The sequence below is a fragment of the Mchenga conophoros genome, linkage group LG23 (assembly GCF_057382185.1).
Source record: "Mchenga conophoros isolate Kocher_MC1m ecotype Shallow Benthic linkage group LG23, M_conophoros_male_GT1.1, whole genome shotgun sequence".
In the NCBI taxonomy this organism is placed as follows: domain Eukaryota; kingdom Metazoa; phylum Chordata; class Actinopteri; order Cichliformes; family Cichlidae; genus Mchenga; species Mchenga conophoros.
This window is the reverse complement of record NC_140547.1, coordinates 16,924,176-16,946,927: the sequence shown is the minus strand read 5'-3', so window position 1 is coordinate 16,946,927 and position 22,752 is coordinate 16,924,176. Positions and strand designations below refer to the sequence as shown.

The window sequence follows — 22,752 nt, the reverse complement described above, 5'->3', positions numbered from 1 at the left end:
CCACAGCTGGCGTGGATGATGTAGCCGCGACGAGTCTGAAGCCGGGCCAGGCGAGGACGACGAGTCTGAAGCCGGACCAGACAAGGCTGAAGGCGGCGGCGTGGAACCCGGAGACGGTGGCGCTGCAGGTGGCGGCGTGGAAGCCGGAAACGGTGGCGCTGCAGACTGGACTGATCCCTCGGACCCTCCAGCGACGACAGGAGACGAAGGCCGGACGGGCCCCTCAGGTCCTCCAGCGGAGACACGAGACGAAGGCGGGAGCGGTCCCTCGGACCCTCCAGCAGAAGACATCACCAAGCCAGCAGTCATGGAGCCCACTAGCTGACACAAAGGCGATTGGCTATGCACTGAGCACTGGCTCTGCCCAGGCAACGCTGACATGGTGCAGTTCTCAGGTGGCTGCTTAAACTTCAGGGGTCCAGAATCAGCTGGGGACTGAGACCTAGCCTCTGGGGAAGCCCTGGAGCGGCAAACTGTGCCAATGGCGGCTAAACCATGAAAAGCACCTTGAGTAGAAACAAGTCTTTCTCCCTGCATGGAGTGAATAAGTGAAACTGGTGATACTGGAGCTTGAACTACGAGTAACGGTGACACAGGGGCCTGAGCTACAGGTGACACTGGAGGCGCTGGAGCCTGAGCTACAGGTGACACTGGAGGCGCTGGACACTGAACTGAAAGTGACACTGGAGGCACTGGTGACAGAGCAGAGAGTGGCTGCGGGGCAGCTAACTGAGCTGAGAGTGGCTGTTGAGCAGGTGATACGCTGTTCACATAATCATCTGCCGCACAGAACACAGCCCCTGAATGAACAGTCACACAGTCCGAAAACGGAAAAGAGTCCTCACTCACCACAGCCGGCGAATTAGAAGCCCGAATGTCCGGCTGTGGGGTGGCGCGCCGGCGGCGCGATCAGCGTTTCCTCCCCGCAGACGGCTCTGACAGGCCGGGCAAGATCACATCCGGCGAGTCGGGCAGTGAGGCAGGAGTGGCTGAGAGAAGGTGAGGTGTGAGCCGGAGAAAAGCCTGCATGGTCGGAGGAAGCGACTTCAGAAGCCATGGCAGGCCAGAAAAGAGCCGTTGTAGCCGGCTTTCATAGCTGGACTGGCCATCGGGCATACCGGGCATTTGCCCGGTGGGCCGCTGGCGATTTTTTGTTTTTATGGGCCGATGGATTTTCTTTTTTTTTTTTAGGAAGGGTATATATAATGAAAGGTGTTGGATTGGCCAATTGGTCATGATCGACTCTGGGCTGGACCAATTACAGCCGAGGAGGCTGGATGCACCCTCCCCCTTGTTTAGCAATCACGTGATTTTCGCGCATTGCATGCCGGGAACTCGTGGCAAAACAATCCAAGTACCGCATCAAATGCAAGCGTTTGCAGCACCGCTAAATGGTCATTCTCCGGTTCCAATACCTTCTTGTTTTTTCTTTGCCGCACAAAAAAGGAATGTACAAAACAAAAGGAGAACAATGCCGGTCCGTACAAAGACAGACTCGACGAAAAGACAAAGAAAAATACGAGGAAAAAATCAAAGGAGTGAAAGGGTCAGACCCTTAGGAGCACCCAGAGTGGACAAAAGACGTCAGCGTGCTGCCCAACTTTCACCACGCTCAGATTTATAATTATACGGTTCTTGGAGTGAGTACATACACTCGTGAAGTTTAGTAACTTCAGATCACTGCAACAAGCCCAGGTACAGTTTACCGACGGATGGGTGCAGGACCTTGAAATGCACCGTGTAGAACGAAAGACCATCGTACGAACAAAGGTAAGTTTACCAGTCTCACAAATCGTCCTCATAGATACACATTCGTTAACCGTTTATTAATATAACCTTTGAGCTCAACGGTAATTAATTAGTAGTGGAAATAATTTCTGGTAGCATCACAGAAATGTAGCAGTGACAATAATATTGTATGCTGTAATCGTACTGGACAATTAGTGATACAAAACAACTGTTTTACCCTGTGAATAAAAGTATATGTTTTTGTCAATGTACCATGGTAATAACAGAAGCGAAACGCAATATTGTGTCAGGACAATTCACTATTTATGCACAATAAACAAAAGAGCATAGCGCGACAATTTCTGTTCAGCGCCAGACTTGCTTGTAACCTATATCACCAATTATGTTAAGAAAAATGACGTATTAACTACTACAGCAGACTGACCTTTGTGGGAATGCTTGGAGCAGACTAACATGTGAGCTGAAGTGTTCTGAGACGTTATATTTGGTATATCCAGACCATCCGTCGGCTCTTACTTCGGAAACATGGCTTAAATTTCTCTTCAACGACGTAATCCGATAAAAAAAACCGATCTCTTTACCCGTCGGCTTCCCGTGGCTGTCATGCGACCAGCTATTGCAGTTAATAATACAACACCTTCTTGGCATTTTTTGGGTTTCTTTTTATCGCTAGTACCTCTTGCCACAAGTTCCCAGAATCCTTTGCGGTTTTACCCCTGAATGACGTCACATTTTCAATCTTTATCCTGGTGGGCCGGTCTCTAGTCAAAATGCCCGGGCCGATTTTTTGTCCCAGTCCAGCCCTGCCGGCTTTCCACGGTGCGGCGAAGCTCCTCCGGAGGGTTCTCTAGCCACAGCCCGAGGAGAATCTCCACATTATACGTAATGTTGTCCCGGAGCTCCTCGGACGGATTTACTGCCGCTGGGTCCATGGTGGCTGGTTCGTACTGTCACGTCCGGTGTGGCAGACGTGTGGAGTTGTAGAAAGGACCCAAAAGGCGGCAGCTCTGGTGCAGGTGAGTATTTATTTACAGGAGTGGGTACAAACAGCAATGGTGGGTAAACATGAAACTGGAAAACCTAAACTGGGTAAAACTAACAAAACAAACCAGAAACAAAGATGCAGGGAGGTCCGGGGAAATACATAAGGAGAGACGCATGGAGACCGAGGGGAAACAACACAGACGAACCAGCAACGACTAAGACAGGAGACAAGACTTAAAAACACTCAGAGAACACAGGGAGATCACGCACAGGTGGGGGACACAGCTGGGAGTGATTAACGTGATGAGACTAGGGAGGCAAACTAAAAACACTCACATAAGACGCAGACCTTCAAAATAAAACAGGAAACACATACACGCAATGACACAACAAACAAACTTCACACAGACTGGGGAACACATAGGAACATGAAAACAAAACCCAGAATAATAATAACTACTAAAACATAAACACGGAGTCACAAACTCCGGATCATGACAGTTACCTGCATAATCTGAGATGTTTCTTTTTAATTTTTTAACAGGTTATTTTTAAGTCAACCAGTTTCTAATAAAAATTTTCCAGTGTAATATGTTCTATCAAGTAACATTTTGTTCTGTGTATAGTAAGAACACTTGGTCCATGAAAGAAACTTTCATGGAACAAGTGTTTTTGCTTTTATTACGGACATGTCATTATCAATGTGCAGTTTTGTGTTGAGTCTCATATATGGGCTTAGAGCAGAGAGATCGAGTAGACAGAAAATGTGGTTGCCATGCTGCTGCCATGTGCATTGATGTCACACAGAATAAGATGATGGTTAGTATAAAACAAGCTACTGGTTCAGGAGGAACATTTTTCTATTTTGGATTGGTTTTGATTGATTTTTTTATTTGCTTTTGTATAACTTTTGTTTGTGTATAATTAAAAATAAGTAGGTTCCTTTTGATAAACTGAAAGCACAGACATCTTTTCTCTTCTTTTGGTATTCCCACTTTCTCAGCTCCAGAAGCTCTTCACAGGAGAAAAGCCAAAGGTCTCCATGTCTTTCTAAGTGTTAGAATTAAGCTAACCCATATCCCCCATGAGGGGAATGTAACTCAGACTACTGAGAAAGAGACACTATTTTAAGGTAAATCAGAGCTGAGACTTGTGTTTGGCAGTTAGACACCAGTAATCCCTGGGAGTAGAGATTTTGGTGACAGTTTACCTTCCACCTCAGTAAGAACATGGTAATAATTTAATCAAGGTCGTTTATAAATTCCTATGTGATTTCCAAATGGATGACCATGCAATAACCTGTTACTAAAATTTATATTATAATAGTGGCGTAGAATTCAAATGACAGCATTATGAATGACTAGAAAAAAGATAATATTACCGAGAAACCCTTTTAAAGATGCCAGCAAAAACCTCTGACTAATATTATGGTAATATTTTTGTAATAATACAGTAGACTGCTAACAATCAATTTTAAACATTTTAAACATTCAGCCTAATGCCTTTAAAATCATATGAAAATATCTATATGTTGATAATGGTGATAGACATATAATTTCAGTATTTGCACTATTTACTTGTTTTATTTTAAGGTAATGCAAAAATGTTGTGTTTTTTGTTGTTGTAGCTTATATGAAACAGGCTTCAAAATACAAAACGATACATTTTGAAAACTACTTTTAATATTAATATTTTCAAACATTATTATTTATAATTATTCATAAAGCATGAGTGTTAAAGATATTTTACTGTACACCAATGGGCAATAGGAGTTTCCCTTTTTTTAAATCTTTGTTATATATAAGCAACAAGCTGAATGGTGGTCTAACTTTTCAAATCACACTTCACGAAGGTTTTATTGATTTCTCTTTTTACACACACGCAAAAAAGTCTCACATTTTAATGTTTCTTTAAGAGCAGTCTGTATAGGGGGCGGGGTGGGAATAAACTCATGTGGCTGTGGAGTTCCCTCTTAGGCCGCTAGGTGCGTCTCTGCTCCACGAAAGCTTCCGAGAGAGACTGGGGGCTGGAGGAGAGGAGGAGGAGGAGGGGGGAGAGGAAGAGAGAGCGAGAAAGAGAGGACGGCGTTTTATCAGCCAAGTGCAACCTGAATCGTGAGGAGCGGACGATGGGGGGGAAAAAAAATCCCACTGTTCTTTCTTTTTCTCTAACGTGACCGTCATTAACATGTAGACCGATTCGCGTCAAAAGACCCGGAGCGTAATGGTTTCTTCTGTCACAGGAGAATTTTATAGTTGTGAATAAAAAAACCATTTTGGATTAACGGAGCACTTGTTTTGGACTAAAAGGGTTTCCTTAATTTCTTTCTGCCCGTGTGTAAATGTTGGACCGCATTTAACCCGAGTTTCTACCCTCTGGAGTGAAAAGTGCGCCAGTCTTATTTCCAAGGCTTATTTCCAACGCTTGAGCGTCGGGATTTTTTCAGGGGTACTATGTGGCTTTTGGAAGGACTGGACCTTAACCTAACGGGACTTAAGGCACAGAGGAATATTGTCTGAGGTGGAAAAAACAGCGCATGGGATCGTTTCTTAACGGTAAACACACGCTCATACTTAACTCTGAGCACTGTCGGGTTTCTGTGGGCTTTGAGAATTCACCGGTAGAATCAGCAACTGTGATGCAGTGGGTTGATTTTGTTTTTTTGTTTTTTTGACTTCATGATTTACACTGCAGAATTATTTACAAGATGTGGTCGAGGACAAGTTTATGTGGTTGAAATAACGAATAGCATTAAACATCTCCAAATGACCCTGTTTCTTCTTAGTCTAAGATGTAAGTCATGGGAGGATCTGCGCCTTGATGAGCGTCCCGTGCACAGCAGAAAGCAGCATCTCGTCTTCTTCTGTCTGCCACTTTTGACTCTCTCACTCCGTTCCAAGCGCATGAACGCACAGAGCTGCGCACTCTCGCCGACCAAGCTGCGCAAAATACTTGCTTTAGAAAAGAAACCTTTAGGTGAAAAAGGCTCAGTGATTCTTGTTTTTCGTAAAAATACTGACTTGCTTTTGAAATAGGACATATAGCTGATATTCGTTACCGTCGGTCGATCGCTTACCACCTGCAGACTGTTTGTGAGCGTGCATTTCTGTCACTGTTCAGGAGGAGCTTCTGTTAATGAAAGAGAAAATATTTTTAAAAAATTGTCAGCATTAAACATTTGAGGCAATGTGTTTAGTGTGCAGCTGATACTTAACATTTATCGAAATTTGTCTTCGTTTTCTCTTGGTAATCAAATGAATGCAAACCTCCTCTCAGGCTGATTGCTGAGGGTCAGGATGGAGGGAGATTCATAAAGTGTGTGTGTGTGTGTGTGTGTGTGTGTGTGTGTGTGTGTGTGTGTGTGTTGAATGGAGTCTCTCTATCCTCTCCTCGATCCAGGAGGAGGAGGAAAGTTGCGCCCGTTGGCCGCTGCGGGGGCACCATCATCATATAAAACTGGATGAATGCGGTATTTGTGTGTGCACGCCTCAGCGACTTGTCACACACACACACACACACACACACACACACACACACACACACACACAAATGCAGCAAAAAAGGACGCGTGGATGCTTCGATGTACTCCGGTCAGATACAATATTTAATGGCATTACCCCTTACCCCGTTACCCTTACACCCCTTTAAGTTCAGCCCAGATCAGGTACCTTTTGAGATGGTGAGAAAGAGCTCAGGTACAGAAATGTCTGCACTTCTTGAGCTATTAGAGCATCTTTTCAAATGCCCCGAAGATCCCAATCAAGGCTGGACAATCATGCATATTTATGTATTTGCTTCAAATAGGCTACTGTTCAAAGGCAGCACAGCAGATCAAGATACTAATGCATTTGTTGAGATTTCCAAAGATCTAGTAACTAAACTAGGGAATGCGGATTCCCCGGACTACATATGCCACTACCACCTACCCCAAATTACCACAGTATGTAATTAAAGCACCTTAGGGCCCACTTGATTAAATTAAAAGAAAGACATGGCATAACTCATAATGACATTCTGGAATAAACACGGAACGCATAGTATAAGAAATCTCAAGGCTAAACTGTTTCATTCATCTAGTAATGAGATGTGGATGAAGAGTGAAAGGAGGGCAATCATGTGAGCAGAACACTGTTCCTGGCAGTAGTTGATGATGACATGATCTGCAGATGACCTTTTTAATGAAGTTTCGCATTGCTGTGTTTGCTGTGGATGTGTTTGTATGTGTGATTTGGATGGAGGTAGGGGGCAGTCAGTTCATACCTCTGTGTCTCAGGGGATCTGATCTACATAGCTTAGCCCTGAAAGAAAATGTCCATTCGCCACTCATCAGTGTGATCTTCTTTTTGCTCATCACACACCTCTATCCTTTTTAACCAACATTTTTCTACTTTCCTTCTCATATACCAGTTCTGTGCATGGCAGGGAGCTAGTTTGTAAATTATAGATTTGTTGGTGACTCATGCTGTGGTCCTGTTGTTTCACCTCACTCTCCACTCGGTTTTTATTTATTTGTTTTTACGTTTTTATTTATTTCTTTTGGAAGTTTCTCTTGTGTAAAGCAGGGAAGTTCTACTTTAAACTGTTTTTGTGCCACTGGGTTTGGTCCTTGTGAATAATCCTCCAAATGTAACACTATGAACACTGATCTGAGCTCAATATAAACTCCAGCCTGTTCCTTCTTAACAATTTACCAGCATTCTTGAGATATTTTCTTTCTCCCCAGACACGAGAGCACTGGTTATTCTACTCATATCTGTGTTGTTACTAATAAACGGACAAGCCATGACTTACTACTAACCACTTTTTTAAATTGGTCATATGGAAACGGGACCTATCTAAGGGTTTTAAGTGGTAAAGTGAAGATTATGTATTGTTGAATCAGTGGTATAGAAACACTGCTGAATGTACCATATTTTAAGATCTAATTACACTCGAATCGTGGCGATGAAGAAACAATTAGAGGATTTTAAATATGCGTCTTTCTTTCCTGAGACAGCACAAAATAAATTAAGTATTGACAGAGCTACAGAGAGGGCACAGGGATTTTCACTGAGCTAATTTGTCTTTAATATTTAAGATAAAAGTGGTTCAAGTTTACATTTGCAAGTTGTTGGTGCTTACAGATCCAGGCCACGATATACAAGAATAGAGATTCAGTTAGTTATTATTTTTTTTTATTAAATAAACCAAATCAACCCAAAGTAAAGTAGGGGGGAAACATAAACAGACACATATCAAGGTTATCCACTCATGCAAAACACCACTACATGCTGTGTTTATTACAGCTACAAAACACTTTTACGTTTGTGGGGAACCTATGAACAGTAGGAGTAAGAGTATAAACTATAATTCCTCTTCTCTGGCTTTAATAGTTTGATGCTGAGATTCTGCTTCAACATTTGGAAGCTCCTGGGCTCTAGGATGTGCTGAAGCTCATGTCGCTTCTTTTATCTTTTTGAATTTATTAATTGCATGGATTGTGAAATAAAACAGTCAGTCTGCATGCTTAAAAACAGAAGGTACAGACAGGATGTATCAAAATGTGAAACTCATCAGAAGTGATCATTTACACATTGACATGATATATGAATGGAGCCAGAGAGTCACAATTCCACCAACAGACCCATCCCTATAAAATATTCTGAGATGGAGCAAGCTGTTCCTGCTCAAATGAAGTAGACACGAAGGTGCACCAGGGATGGCCGAGGGGATAAACATGGTGTGCAGCAAAACAGAATACTGTTTTGTGCGACTTCTTTGTGGGAACCTTGTTTATGGCAGGTGCTGCTGAAAACGGCGCAATGGAGTGAGAAGACAATTGAGCCTTGTAACATCTCAGGAGTCCAATTTTTGTTTAAAGAGTTGGAGAACCTTGTCTGTAGCACAGAATTGCACAGGAGGTCTCAGGAGGACCCAGATTTGTTGAAGTACCTTTTAACTGCAAACTTGTCATCTGCACCATGTATTGCCACTTCTCTTCTTAATGTTGGAACCATTGGTTAGTCATATGTGCATGCTGTAATCCAGAAGTTACAGTTGAATGTGGAATAACTAGGAGCAGATTTCACAAAATGACCTGTTGCAACAGTGGCACCCTTTTACAATACTACAATCGAACTCAGTGAGTTCTTTATTGTGACTCATTCTTGTTTGTAAAGGTAGACTGCATAGCTAGGTGCACACCTAGTAGGACTGAAAAAGCCCGAATTAAAAAAATAATAGGTGTGGTCCAATAGCTATATTTTTCTATATAGTTGAACTATCATAATGTCCTGCACTGATAATGTATTATCATGTTGTGCAAAATCTAAGAGAGTCAACAAGAGTCCCCCATTATGTGAGACTATGTACTCTACTGTCCTACTTATGTCATGTGACAAGAAACTGTAATAACTAAGGAAATGTCTGAGAAATTCGTCAAGGTTTGTCTTTTACCTTGTTAAAGGATATAATTTAACCTTAAATTCACCACACACTTTAAACCTTAATCAAATTGTAATAAAAAGGTACATTTGCATACAGAAGTAAAATCTATAAATAAATAAAAAATATTCATACATAAGAGTTGAATGCTTGTCTGCTGGTGTCAGAAATTATGTGCTGTCCACTGTTGCACACACCTCGTAGTTCAGATATTAAACACTTTTTTCCTCTTGACATCAAAAAACAATGATTACACAAGAGCCTTTTCATTAAAAGAGAATGTGAAGATCCAGAGTTCACATGAGTAACCGGTGAACTGGGATTAAGAAGGTCTTGGTTACGTGCACGCTGGGTCACCCTTAAAATTTTAATAAACAAAATAAAAATGTACATTTTTTTTTTTTTTTTTTTTTTTGGCCTGTCCCGTTTGGCTCTTTTGCCATCAGAATTGTTGTCTAAAGGCAAAGAAAGATGCCCAACGGATTTACTTTACCAAACTGACCATCCCAGCCTTGCCGTAATGGTCCATTTGATTCACCTTTTATTGTTTATTTTATTTTCACTTACTGAATACGGGACAGACTTGACTGGGGGAAAGAAGGGGAGAAAGAAAGAGGGAAAGAGAAACAGCTGAGAAGAGGGACGGGGGAGAAGGGCAAAAGACAAAAACCAACAGAACGGGCAGAGAAAAAAAAATGCATATATCAATCACCTGGATCACCTGCTGAGAAAGAAAAAAGAAAGCAAGCAGAAGAGAACAAGAGTAATAGAATAAACAACATCACAATGATATATGGGAATATGACAGTAAATACTAAATGTTAAACATTATTGTGCAGCACATAAGATCAACAGAACACAGTGTGCTTTGAGGTAGGAGCCAAAAAGGGTGTAGTTTGTGGGTGTGATCACCCGTGTGTACACCTGTGAGCATGGACGCGCTTGCTGACGGACGTGGGTTACTGACCTGGTAGCCTGGCTGGCCCTGGGTGGGTCTGGGATGGGCATGAGGTTCTGGGGGCGCTCCGTCTCTGGGCTGGGACCCGGACCGGGCCTCGGGGGCTTGGGTCCTGGTTGGTGTGTTGCCGGGGTTGTGGGCGGGTGGGTGCATGGGGGCCCAGCCCTGGAGCAGGGTGCCGCCGGTGCGTCGAGCCACCTGGGGGGCTCTTCAACTGGTGGGGGAGATTGTCACATCTTGCAGGAGCTTTCCTCTCCTCAGGAGCTCCCTCTGCAGGAGGGGGAGATACAGGAGAGGTGGAGGAAGATCTCAGCCTGGGTGTTTATTGTCTTATGTAGTCTGGAAGATGAGTGGATGGTGGGGTGGGTGCAGTTTTCTCTGTGGTGGGGTTGGGTGGACTGTCCCGGGCTCTGTGGGGCCGGGCGGCGCTGCTGCACTGGGCCCGGTCTGGATGGGCCTGGGCCCCCTTTCCCTGGCGGGTCGCGGAGTATGGGGGTGCCTACTGGGGTCAGCGGGGGAGCTGGCCCCAGGGAGGGGTCACTTGCCCCTCCCTTCCTTCCCTCCCCATCTCCAGCTGCCTCCCTCTTCCCGCTCCACCACAACCACCCACACATGCAGGGCCTTGGAGTAGGGGTATGTCACCAGGGTGCAGAGGAGGCTACCCCCCCCCCCCCCCCCCCCCTCTGTCCCCTTCTGGCTGCCTCTGCCTCAATTTTATCCCACAACTTAGACATTCACATTACTCACACTCTCATTACACATACATATAGGATCTTGGGGGTGGGCACGATACACGGAGTCCAAAGTACCATCAGGGTGTACACCCCACCCCTGGCATCGTTGCCCACCTCTCAATTTTAAATACACGTAGACATTGAGGGCTAGCAGGAGGGACCATGCGCTTACCTGCTGCTCTCTGGCAGGTAGCTCCAAGCCCTCCTGGGTTTTAATTGCACCTTAGAACACACATGCATCAACATTACAATGAGCGGGTGGAGGGAGGTTTGGAGTCTTCTCTCACCCCCGTTCTCTGCGACCTGCTGGAGCAGGGGGGCTAGGAGGAGGAGTTGGCCGTCCGACTGCGGTCTGGAGTGTGGAGCCTTCCTGCTGCTGCGGAGTCGGGGCGGTCTGCCTCCCCCCACCGCAGGGAAAAGGGAAACACCACCTGGGTCTGGGTGCAGTTCCCCCCTCCAGGGGCGGGGGCACCTAGACCCGGTTTGTAGAGTACGCTTGGGGAGTGTGATCGTGTGTACAACGTCTCTTTATGTCTGTCTCCACGTTGGTTGAGTGTGGAGTAAGTGCATATGAGAGCATGAGGGTGGGAATGGATGTTTGTATCTGTGTGTGCCTGTATGTCTGTGTCTATATGTCAGGTTGGGTGTCAGGCGCCACCTCTCTGGGGACATCTCAGGCCCTCCAAGGTTTGGAGGCCTATCTCCCCCTACCACCACTTCCCCTGCCAGTGGCGGACCCCCTCAGACATCAGTGCGTTGGTGGTTCTTTGTGTCCGGGGATGGGCGTCCAGGTACACACCGGCTCACTCCTTGGCGGCCGCTTATCGGGGCCTGGAGCCTGGGGCTCGCTCGGGCCACTTCGGAGGTGGGGTGCCCCCGGCCTCTCGGCCTGGGGCTCGGTCACTCAGGCGCAGCTGGCTGCCGGCGGAGCTCACGGGCGCGTCACTGCAACTCCCCCTGGCTTCTGCTCCGCGGCTGCTGAGTGAGCCCTCATCTGGGACTCTCCTCAGCTCTTTCCGGGACAGTGGCGCAGCTGCCCCTCTGTTGGTCTTCCTTGGTCTCTTGTGTTCTGGGGGCCTCTGGATGTCTGGAGTTTTGATCTCCTCCACACCTGCTTCACGCCCTGGAGGACGGGGCTGTGGCCCCCCCATACCCTCTAGTAGATTATTACATGAAGGAACCTTTTAAAAAAAAAAAAAAATGTACATTATATTACATTTTTTTCTAATACACACAACATGCTTTTTTACTTTAGATGTGAAAAAACGATATAAACTTGATGTTGTTCTTTTTTTCCCCAGACGTTTCAGGCAGTGCTTCCTGTAATGTAGGGGATTTTTAAGACACTGAGAGCTAGCCTCTAGATAGGTCAAAATGGACTCAAATGAACTCTAGCTCATTTACACTCATTTCTAGTACTTGAAACTCCACCAAAACCAGATAGAGATGAACCACATCTACATGGCCACTTCTTCCTTGCAATTTGTGAGGTTTATGCAAGAAAAATGTCAGAAAAATGTAATAAATAGCAGTTAGAGGACAAATAACAAATATGTCTATTCATTTTTACATCAAGTAGTTTTTTAATGTGACCACCTTTACAGTCAGTTTCATTAAAAGCTATATGTAATGCACATATAATGTTCAGTAGAACGCAACATGACTTCCTACCAGTCACATGATTTGCAGGAAGTAGTGTTGCAGGGTGACATTTGTTGAACGTGTCAAATAACTGAATCACCATATGACTTCACACCCATCTACATTTCTGTGTAAGAAGCCAGCATGCAAAAAAAAACTGAAGCAGAATTGAAATAATTATTTTTATTCTCAGTCTGGCCAAAATGAGTCACTGCTTTAATGAGAATTTCTGGTATAAATGGTGATTAACGCGCTGATATGCAACAATGGACTGTGCGAAGATACCATAGCATTAAATTTAAGTATATGCTATACTCTACCTTTCTCTGATTTTGTCAGTAAGGAGAACCCTCGAATAATAATGGGCAGGGACAAAACATTCATTTGACAGAAAGGTCTATATAGGCACATTGGTGAACTCTTTTTCTTGCTTTCTTTGCTGTGTGAGCCCAGCTGAACGAGCTGAACAGGTGTAGAAAATGTAAATGTCATTGTGATACAGACAATAAAGTGTTTTGCTTTTGCCACAAAACCATCATCCTACACTTAACACTACTTTTGAAGAGTATAGCAGTTAGGAAACCATAATAATAGTCTTAAAAAGAAACAGCCCGATGTTGGAAACCAAACTGTGGGATTAACTGTGGGAATCCAACTCAAACTGCAAATTAAATATTGAAACAGAGCCAAATATCTTCCAACTGGATGTGCTTCCAAGTGAGAAACAAACTGCTAGCTACTATATTGTGAACATGTTGCAACTACTTGTCTAATGTTACTGCATTATTAAAATGATGAATGTAATATGTCAGGATTTGTTTGGTAGCTGTATGCAGTGGTTGAAAGTACTCTGTTTTATGTTTCTCTGAGCTTATCTGTACTAAAACATTTGTTTTGAGATTAGAAAGTCTGAAACGAGTAAACCGGCATTTTCATTTGTTACTCACTGGTTTAGTGATGTTGAGCTGAGGGGTGGTGTGTGGGGGATGGCTCAATGCAGCAGCATTCTACTGTAGCCTTCTTTTGCTTTTCTGGGAGGTTTTTCTTTGTAAACAAGTGCTTCTTGTTACTGTATACCCAGTGTCCCTAGAAATCCCATTCAAACTAAATTGTTCTTCAAAACAAGAATTATTTGTGCCAAGAGTAACAGTCAGAACTGAATAGCTATGTATTGTGTAGTAAGTAGAATGTAGCAGTGTAACAATTTTATAAACAGTCTAAAATTGTGATTTAAACATTCACAATTTTTTACCGAGGTTTTAAGCTCCCTGTGATTATCAGTGTGGAGCTGGTAATGCCTAGTTAAATTATGTTGGTCAGATAAAAGCTGTAATATTAAGATGAAAGTTATTTAGACAACAAGTGAAATGGAAATAAATCCATACCTTTATAACATAACAAGAGCTGTTACAAGTCTGTGTCCTGTTGCCTAGTCTTACATTAGATGAGTTAGGTAAATGGAACATAGTTTGTCATTTCTTCAAATTATGAGAAAATGTCATGCCTTTCCAGTCATGACTTTCTTTAATAGATTAATAATCTGCAGATTAGAATATATTATCATTTTAAATTTAGTATGGACACCCAGGTAAATACTTGACACTCAATAGATTTTTACCCCTCAGTTGTAAAAGGCTGATGGGGTACTGTTATTACCCTGTGGGACAGACGAGCAGAGGAGCGGTATGGACACCAAATTTGTGAATGTAATAACTTGAGAATCAGTCGATTTAGGATTTTGAAAACGATACCATACGTGCAGCTATTAAACATCTCAGACGAGCTTGAATCTCAGCGACATAAAGGTCAAAGGCAGAAGTCAAGTTTACTAAAAATGTTATGGATGCGATAACTCAAGAAGGAAGTCACCTAGGTTTGTCAAATTGATACCATAGGAACAACTCCTTAAAATCTTGTTTGAGCCAAGGCCCAGGTGACATTGATTTCAAGGTCTAGGTCAGAGCTCATGTTTTCTGAAAAACACAAAAAAATGGGAGTTTAGTTAAAAGTTTACATTTTAAGACAAACACTGTTTAGACTTAAATATTTTCGTTATCTTGTTAAATGAACACTGTCAATTAACATTACACTGATAACACCCCTGATAACATTTCCTGTCTCACGCCAACATTGGCATTGTTATTTCATTAATTAGACATCGCTCTTAGCCACTACCTTACCTGATTACAGATGGCTGATTTTGCTGTTGGTTATTGGTCGCGAACAGTTAAACAGCTAATATTAATATATTTGCCAGTCGCGATAACGTTTATGATAACCGTTCATTAAAATGTAATTGTTCTTGTTGAAATGGGAGCTTTACTGATATCTTGATATCGCTCATAAAATGTTGTAAGGTGTTCTGAACATCAACGGATTATCTGCCAGTGAGTGGAGTGGGTGTCTGTCTGCAACTCTATGCAATGGTATACATACATATGTGAAAGTAAAATCTTAATTCTGAAACAGTAAAAGCTTCTGGTGTTACAGTGTCAACTAAATTCTTTGGCCAGTAAATAAATGTAGATGTAGATATGGATCCAAAAACATCTGAAAAAAATATACTTGCTCATGAACAGTGTAGTTATATAATATACTGTAAATATACTGTATATATAGATAAACTCATATTCAGGCCGTTTTCAATTATTGGGGAAAAAAAATCCAGATATAAATAGATGCAATCAAAGGAGAACATAAAAAATCACGTATTAACTCAGCTGTGCTACATTGCTAACAATAAATAAACTTAAAAAAAAGTTTTTTTAAAGAAAAAAAAAAGAAGTGCAGTACTGCCTCAATAAAGTGGGCATTGATGCTCATACAGCTGATGGACCAAGTGTGTAACTTGACCATTCCTAAGTGATAGTGTGACAGTTGTTTGGCTCTATAATCTGTTTATACACTGGAAACTACCATTTGACTGAGAAATGTTTTTGGTAACAAGAGTCAGTACTTTCATCTGCTGCTTAAACTGAACATTTTTTGACTGCTCTTGTTGATATCGTGTATTTTACAATAAGGTATGCTATTGTATTATGACATCAGTGTCTTTCTTTATTTTTTGTTGTAAGGTATGGTACATAAGTGTTTGGAACTGTGAAGTCTTGCATTGTGCATTGCATTGTGCAAGTAAACAGTCAACTGTGCACCGTGCGAGGATGGCACTGCTTCAGAAGCATAAAAAGAATTTGTGGTGTTATCTGCCTTTGGGGGAACGTGCTTTTGACACAGTTTGCAGTATATGTCACTCTGCTTCTTTGTTGGACTTTAAATAGCCTGGGTCTGTGTCCCTCAGGGTGTCATGTCTGTTGTTCAAGTTTTCCATTGTCTTCACATTTGCCATCATCTTTTACCTTCCTCACATTGCTAACATACTAGTGCGTACGTCTGGAGTAGCCCATGCACCTGCACATGTGCTGCTGCCGGCTGCTCTTCCTACGCCATGTGTGTCAATCTAATCTGACGTGACTCCAAGTCTGTTCCAACCACATGATTGGTTTGGCAGGAAGCTATTCTTATTGTTACTGCCCTTTTAAATTGTCTGTCAAAACATGGATGAGATGAATTCTGTCCATTTCACATTGACCATGACTCATATTACAACTGAGGAAAGGTTTTTAGTTATTAGCGGTAGTTATCTTTATCATATTATTGCTCAGCCCTAGTTGACACCCATCTTATCTGGGTTATCAGTGGTCATATTATCTTTGAATGGTCTGCTACAGGATAATCCAACTGCATGTCAACAGGTGTGACCATTAACAAAACAATTCTGCGTCGCACAGGCACACGGTTTTATGCAAAGTGACCCACTGAACTGTCATTTAGTGCTCATGATTAGCTTTTCGTCACTCTGCCCTGGCCCTTGCTCTTAGGTTATGAGAGCCTTTTGCTAGCATTCTGAAATGACTTCGTACAGACGCTGTGGTGAAAGCCGATAATCATTGGCTGTGTTTACATAATTTTTTTTCTCCCAGATTTAATAACTGTGACAGTCCCTGCTGAATTATCTGCAAGTGCTGAATAATACTTTTTTATGCTACAGTGCAAGCAGCTTGAAAGACTCGACACAGTATCCTCCAGGACTTCTTGAAAAATAAATAAACTATTTCCATAGTGTTGATGTGAAGCCAAGTTGATGAATTATGAGATGATGGCTTTGCTCTTTTTTGTCTTACATTTGCCCCAGAGGGTGTCACTTTTAGAGTCTTCAAGTCCTTTCACACATTTGTATTAGCTGAAAGCTCACCTGAGGATGAAGCTGAAAAGAACAGACTGTGCTGGCAGGCTGATAGGGCTGTTAAGGTTAAGGCTGTTACATGGCCAGGGAGTGTGTCTTTGTATGTGCATGAGTGTGCCTATGTGCAGGCATGCATTACTCAGACTAGAGGTTTGTAGAGAAACAACAGTAGAAGTGGAGCAACGTTAATGGATAGCTGTACTTCCAAGAGACAAAGCTACTGAAGTCTTCTCTTCTCATCTCTTCTCTTCTCTTCTCTTCTCTTCTCTTCTCTTCTCTTCTCTTCTCTTCTCTTCTCTTCTCACACACAGACACAGACACACAGACACACACACACACACACACACACACACACACACACACACACACACACACACACATTCGCCTACCAATGGCAGTGGAGATGTTATGGCAGGTGGTCATCTGTTAACAGCAACCAGCTCCTTAAGGGTCTCTGTGGAACCTCAGGGACTCGAGAGAGGAAGGTTTTTCAAATGTGCTCCTCAAACTAACTGGCTACAGTAATTATGTCTTTGAAGTAGACTTGAACTCTCACCAAGTGTAACACAGGTTGGAAAGATGAGTCGAGTGATTAAGAGAGGTAATGGATACTGGGGAGGGTGAATGTAAAAGGTTAGGAATGAGGTATAATGATCTAACCTGCACAGGTTCCTTGTGATTTGGGTGCATAATTGTGTGTCCTTTTATGTGTGATTGTGCTTTAAGTTGAATGTGTGTGTGTGTGCGTGTGTGTGTGAAAGCTTTCAGGAGGCAGCCTGTACTTGCCTGTGCCTCTGTCCTGAAGGGATACATCTCACGCTGAGCCAGTGTGGTGGTGAGGAAAGCCAGTTTCACGCCAACCTACTGCTTTCCCCATTGACCCCAACCCCTTGCAACCACGCAAAACATGTCTGCCAGGTGAAGCAAACAGAGTAGGGAGAACTCAGCTCTTCCACCACCCACACAGATAACACCGGTCACTTTCCATTTTATCCCTGCTGTGGTACTCATGGCACCAAGCCGCTTAGTATGGACGCCTACTGTTAGACTTTGTGACCGAGAGAAAATTTCCACACATTGATTATTCTCTGTCTAGGTGACTGAATTGAATACAATGCAGGCCGATGAATGCTTAATGCACACATAATTCATGTAAGGTTATTAGGCTGTGTGTGTGTGTGTGTGTGTGTGTTTGGCAGGGCACATTGGACTGCTGTAAGAGGCCGCTGCCTTCAGGGAATACCACTGCCATGAAGGATGTGCATGGTCTGCAGCAGCATTTGTGTGGGTGGTATGTGTGTAACATTGAAGGTTTCTAATCAGAACATCGCTCTAACATCATACTGGATGATCTTCAAATTCTATAAATCCAAGCACATATACACACTTAATTTCATAGACATACAAAAGTGTTTTCTCCACTCACATTGTCTACATGAATGGATGTTGACGCGTCACTATTTCATAATTTGCATCTAATTTATATATAACTGTTGCTGCGATAAAGATGACATCTAAGGTGTGCAAAACACCTGACCAGAGAGGACATGAAAATGTTTTTGATTCCTTCTGAAATTGTAAACAGATGAAAAATGGAAAAACTGTTAGTTCACCGGGCAGTCTCAACATTAGTATGAATGGATCGAGCTACTTATGGCAGCACATTGACAAAGTTACAAAGAACAAAAAAAAAATAACCAATGAAATGAAGCACACAGTAAATTTGCAGTGAATACTTTGAAGGGTGAATTTCACAAAATAGTATAAGTAATTGTGTAAACTTACAACAAAAGTCCACAAAATACAAGAAATGTAAGCTTTGTTATTTAAGCTTTCCTACACTTCAACATGTGGGCCTTGACCTGCTCTAGAAAACATCGCTAACCCTCCATCTGAAACATACATCAGTTCTGCAAAAGTTCTTTCAGGTTTTATACATCCTGCCTTTGTCTCACAGAAATACTTGAAATGACCAATTACTATTAATACTTCATTGCTTGGTGGTAACATGTTTTAATATGTTAAAATTATGTGCCCAGCAAAACAATCCCAGTAAAATTCTTCTTGAAATTCCTGTAGTTCAAATGATATATAAAACAAAGTCTTGTTTAGGGAGCGCATTACAATCCAAAATCTGTAAGCCTTACCGCAAGCCATCTCTTTATAGTATATCATAAATACATGGATATACAATGTATTTAACAGATTACATGCCACTTTACAATCCTAGGCATTTTCATTTATTTCTTGGAGAACAGGGTGTTTCCTGAAGTGGAGAGGGGAAAGGGTTTAGTTGATTTTATCAGAGTAGATTGAGCATGTGACAACATTTTCTAATGTGAGTAGAAAGAAAGGGGGGGGGGCAATGAAAGCTGTTTGATGAGAAGGTAAAGAAAGGAAGAGAAGTCGAACATGGTGAACACATGGACACATCCTCTCAGTACTCCTATACCTTACTGTTCCGTAGGCTAGCATGTGTGTATTTTTTTGTGTGTGCTTGCGTGGACCGTGTGTGCGAAGTGCCCTAGGCTCTGTGCTGGAGTTTAACTCTGTTCGTGAGAGCCAAGGGCACACAGCACACTGATCCAGACTGACAGGCCAGCACACAGGCTACATTCCCTAGTCAACAGCCTGAACAACAGCCAGTCAGCCTTGTTCACGAGTAGGCTGCCTCGAGACACGACAGTCAGCAGGCTAGGTTTTTTTTTATATGAAACCAGCACAGTATCCATCATGATTTCAGCATTTCTGTCCAGTGCCAATAATGAAAGATAAGAGAATGGACATTTAAGTGTAGAGTATCAAACTCAAAGCAGAGAAGTAGAAAGTTGTCTGCTTATAGTCTTCCGTGATATTTCCCCAGTCTTACCTATAGCGTAGATTTATTCAGAGGTTTTGTAAAAAATGTAAATGCTAATTGCTGCAAATGTTGCAATTATTGTCTTAAAATATCTTGAGAAATGCTGTAATAATTACCCAGTACCAGTTTTCTCATCTGACAGTGAGATTGAGAGATAAGATCAATACAGCAAGTGTAAAAATAAGGACATTTTATTGCAGTTAGCTAAAACATAATGAAAATATTTAAAAATATAAAGAATGGTAAATATTCTGAAATATGTAAAAATATGTATAACAAAAAAATACTATGAAGTGTAGTTGCAAAAGCGACCTGTGGAATTAAGATTTTTCTAGCTAGTACGAGCGCTGTATTTCATATTTTGGGCTAAACAGCTGAGGAAAGACTGCGAAATCTACATGAAAACTATGAGAACATGTCCATGGTGTCCTTGATTCTACAGCATCATGCATAATAAGGATACAGTAGCTGAAAAACTGAAGCGTAGTTCAGTATTCTGTTGTCACAGAGGTAGCTGTGCTGCTCGTGCTTTCTCCTTTCTCTTGGCCTGCCTAGCCGTCTTTATAAACTATATTTGTAAAATGTCCATATTATTGTAATCATGTACCGTATATTCTGAAAAATTAAAACCCAGAGTGCAAATCACCAGCACCAGATTCAATATCTTTCACACACGCTTGGTTGTACATACAGGCATCATAATTTTTAAAGTGACTAGTTCTCTCAGACCACTGAGAAGTTGAATCTCTCCTGCAAGCTAAGCACATCCCTCAAATAGTCATAAGCACCTCTTCAATAAATCCCTTCCACAATCCCTGATGTGTGTGCACCTGTGTGTGTGGTTGCCACATACATAGGTGAGATGAGATGCTTAAAATAGGACAGACAAAGGGATAGAGGGATGGCTAAAATGCTGTGATGTTGTGAGGATTTATCACACAAGAGCAGCTAGAGGAGAGATGGATGGATGGACGATGGAAAATAGAAGGTGGATATGGATGAGACTGACTAAAGCATAGGCTGATGGAGTGTTTAGCTGAATGACTGACTAAGCCATAAGTCTCCTGTGAGCCCTATGCTTCTCTCTCACTCCCCCCCCCCTTGATCTGTTCTCTTGCTCTCTCTGCCTCTCTTTAAAATAACACTATGTTCTGTGTGGTGACAAGCCAGGATAAAATGATTGGCCCTTAGTTTTCCCCCGACTGCCCTCTCAGATAATCACTACACCTACTGGCTGCCTCCACATGCTGACTCTACTTTATTAAAGGCAATCTGTCAATGCATTATCTTACTGTGGTTAGGTGTCACTGCTTTGACCAGGGGTGGGTTTTAAAAAAATCCATCTATGTACTTCCTTTAATTTTGTACTCCATATACATCTCTGATTTTTTGTCATTTAGTCAGCGAGCAACAGGCAATCAAGTGGGTTATAAGCAATTAACTTGGCAACATCTCAGCCCTATTTACCAACGCAATTTGAAGGCAGACTTCGAGTGATGTGACGAACGAGTGAAATATGCAAATGACAAAAACTCCACTAGCACCTTACAGATAATTTAAGCAGACTGACATTCAGCAATTTTAATTGACAGTGTGTTTATTGAAAAAGAAAGCTGGCGTATGCTACTCAAATCATTCTTTTGCAGAGCAGCACTTTGGGGGTTGAAAAAACAATTCTCCAGTCACAAATCTGGAGATTTATATCATGCGCAAAATGTTGATGTAGAAGAACATTTATGAACAGTACTTTGAAAAAGTCATGAGATACCCCTCATTTCTTTATATTTTATTGGGAAATGGGTGCAGTGATTTATTGAAGAATGTGCAAACGACTACAGGAACAGGGTATACGCTTGTATATGTCAAACAAGCTTAAATGTAAATATTTCTATATAACCTAAACTCTCATATTCAAGCGTTCTTAGAATTTCTTTAATTAATCTTCAGGAAATGTTCTCTGAACATTCAAAGCACTTTTTTGGATGTTAGGTGCCTCAGCGCTTCAATTGAGGACCAGACTCTGGGAAGCTAATTCATGACTAAAAGTGTTCCTTTATCTGTTCAGTTGTATCCTTTTTACTAAGTGTGTTTAGAATCACTGATATGATGACAAATCAAGGCATTGCCAGCCAGTTTCTCAATGGTATTGCACGGTGGATCAGAATTTCATCTAATTTTGGCAGGACGGACCATGTCTCTTCCTAAACGGGATATATAATTAAGGGGAATACAATTCAAAAACAAACAAATAAATAATACAAGAGTAGGAAAATTCAGTGAGGTGTTTGCGCAGCTTGACCTTTCTTTTATAAACAACAAAAAGGGTTAAAGTCTTTGCCACGGTTATGGTTTCAATTATCATCTTCTGCAAATATTCTCCAAATTAATCCATTCTGAATCTTTATTTATTTAACGAGTCCTTCGGCACAACACATTCTTGATAGAGCTCAGTTATTTATAGCTCTTTTCAAGTATTGGAGTTACTAAACCATGCCATTGGTTGGAGTAGATAACAGTTAGAGGGATGACAAAAAGATCCGGTAGTGCAGCTCCTGTCACTAGCCTATATTTTTATTTTGTAACAATTTCTAAAACACTGAATTTATTCAGCATGACTGCTGGTGAACATATTTCAGTATTTATGAGGCATTATCAAATACTCATCTGTGGTCTGATAAGAGAAACAAACACAAAGTAAATGAGATTTGTGAATTGGACTGTTATAATGTTGGAAATTGGATTGCAGAGACCGGGGAGATGAACGTAAGTTTAATTGGATATCAATTTCCCTTCTTTGCTTTTCTTCTTCTTGACTTTTCTCTAATAAATGGTTTTTAATCCATGAACTGCTTACAGCCTGATCTGATCTCCAGTGGGCCAGGCTAGTAAAACCAATGCATGATAATGTAGTGTAAAAATATGCAGGTAAATTCTGAAAATCTTCACATGTACTGAACCTTTTTATATAATAGTTGGTGAGCAGCCTGATATCTCTTTAGAAAAATACAAGCAGTTCCAAAAAAAAGTACAAAAGTCAGTCTACTGTCATTCCAAATTAAAACTACTTAATGTAAATCATAAAGCGGTCAGCACAGCTCTTTGGCTTAACTATCTTACTTTGGTATGTGGACCTAGGATGATGTATTTAACAGGGAGAAGG

General features: G+C 41.9%; 1 protein-coding gene across 4 annotated transcripts in view; it reads left to right on the top strand.

Moving 5' to 3' along the window:
* The first annotated feature begins 4,845 nt into the window (after nt 1–4,845).
* nlgn1 (neuroligin 1) overlaps nt 4,846–22,752 on the top strand; it is a 316,027-nt gene continuing 298,120 nt past the window's right edge. For all 4 annotated transcript variants that reach the window (XM_085263599.1, XM_085263597.1, XM_085263598.1 and 1 more), the window contains exon 1: nt 4,846–5,288. The gene's annotated coding sequence lies outside the window, so the exon portion shown is untranslated. The remainder of the gene's footprint in view (nt 5,289–22,752) is intronic.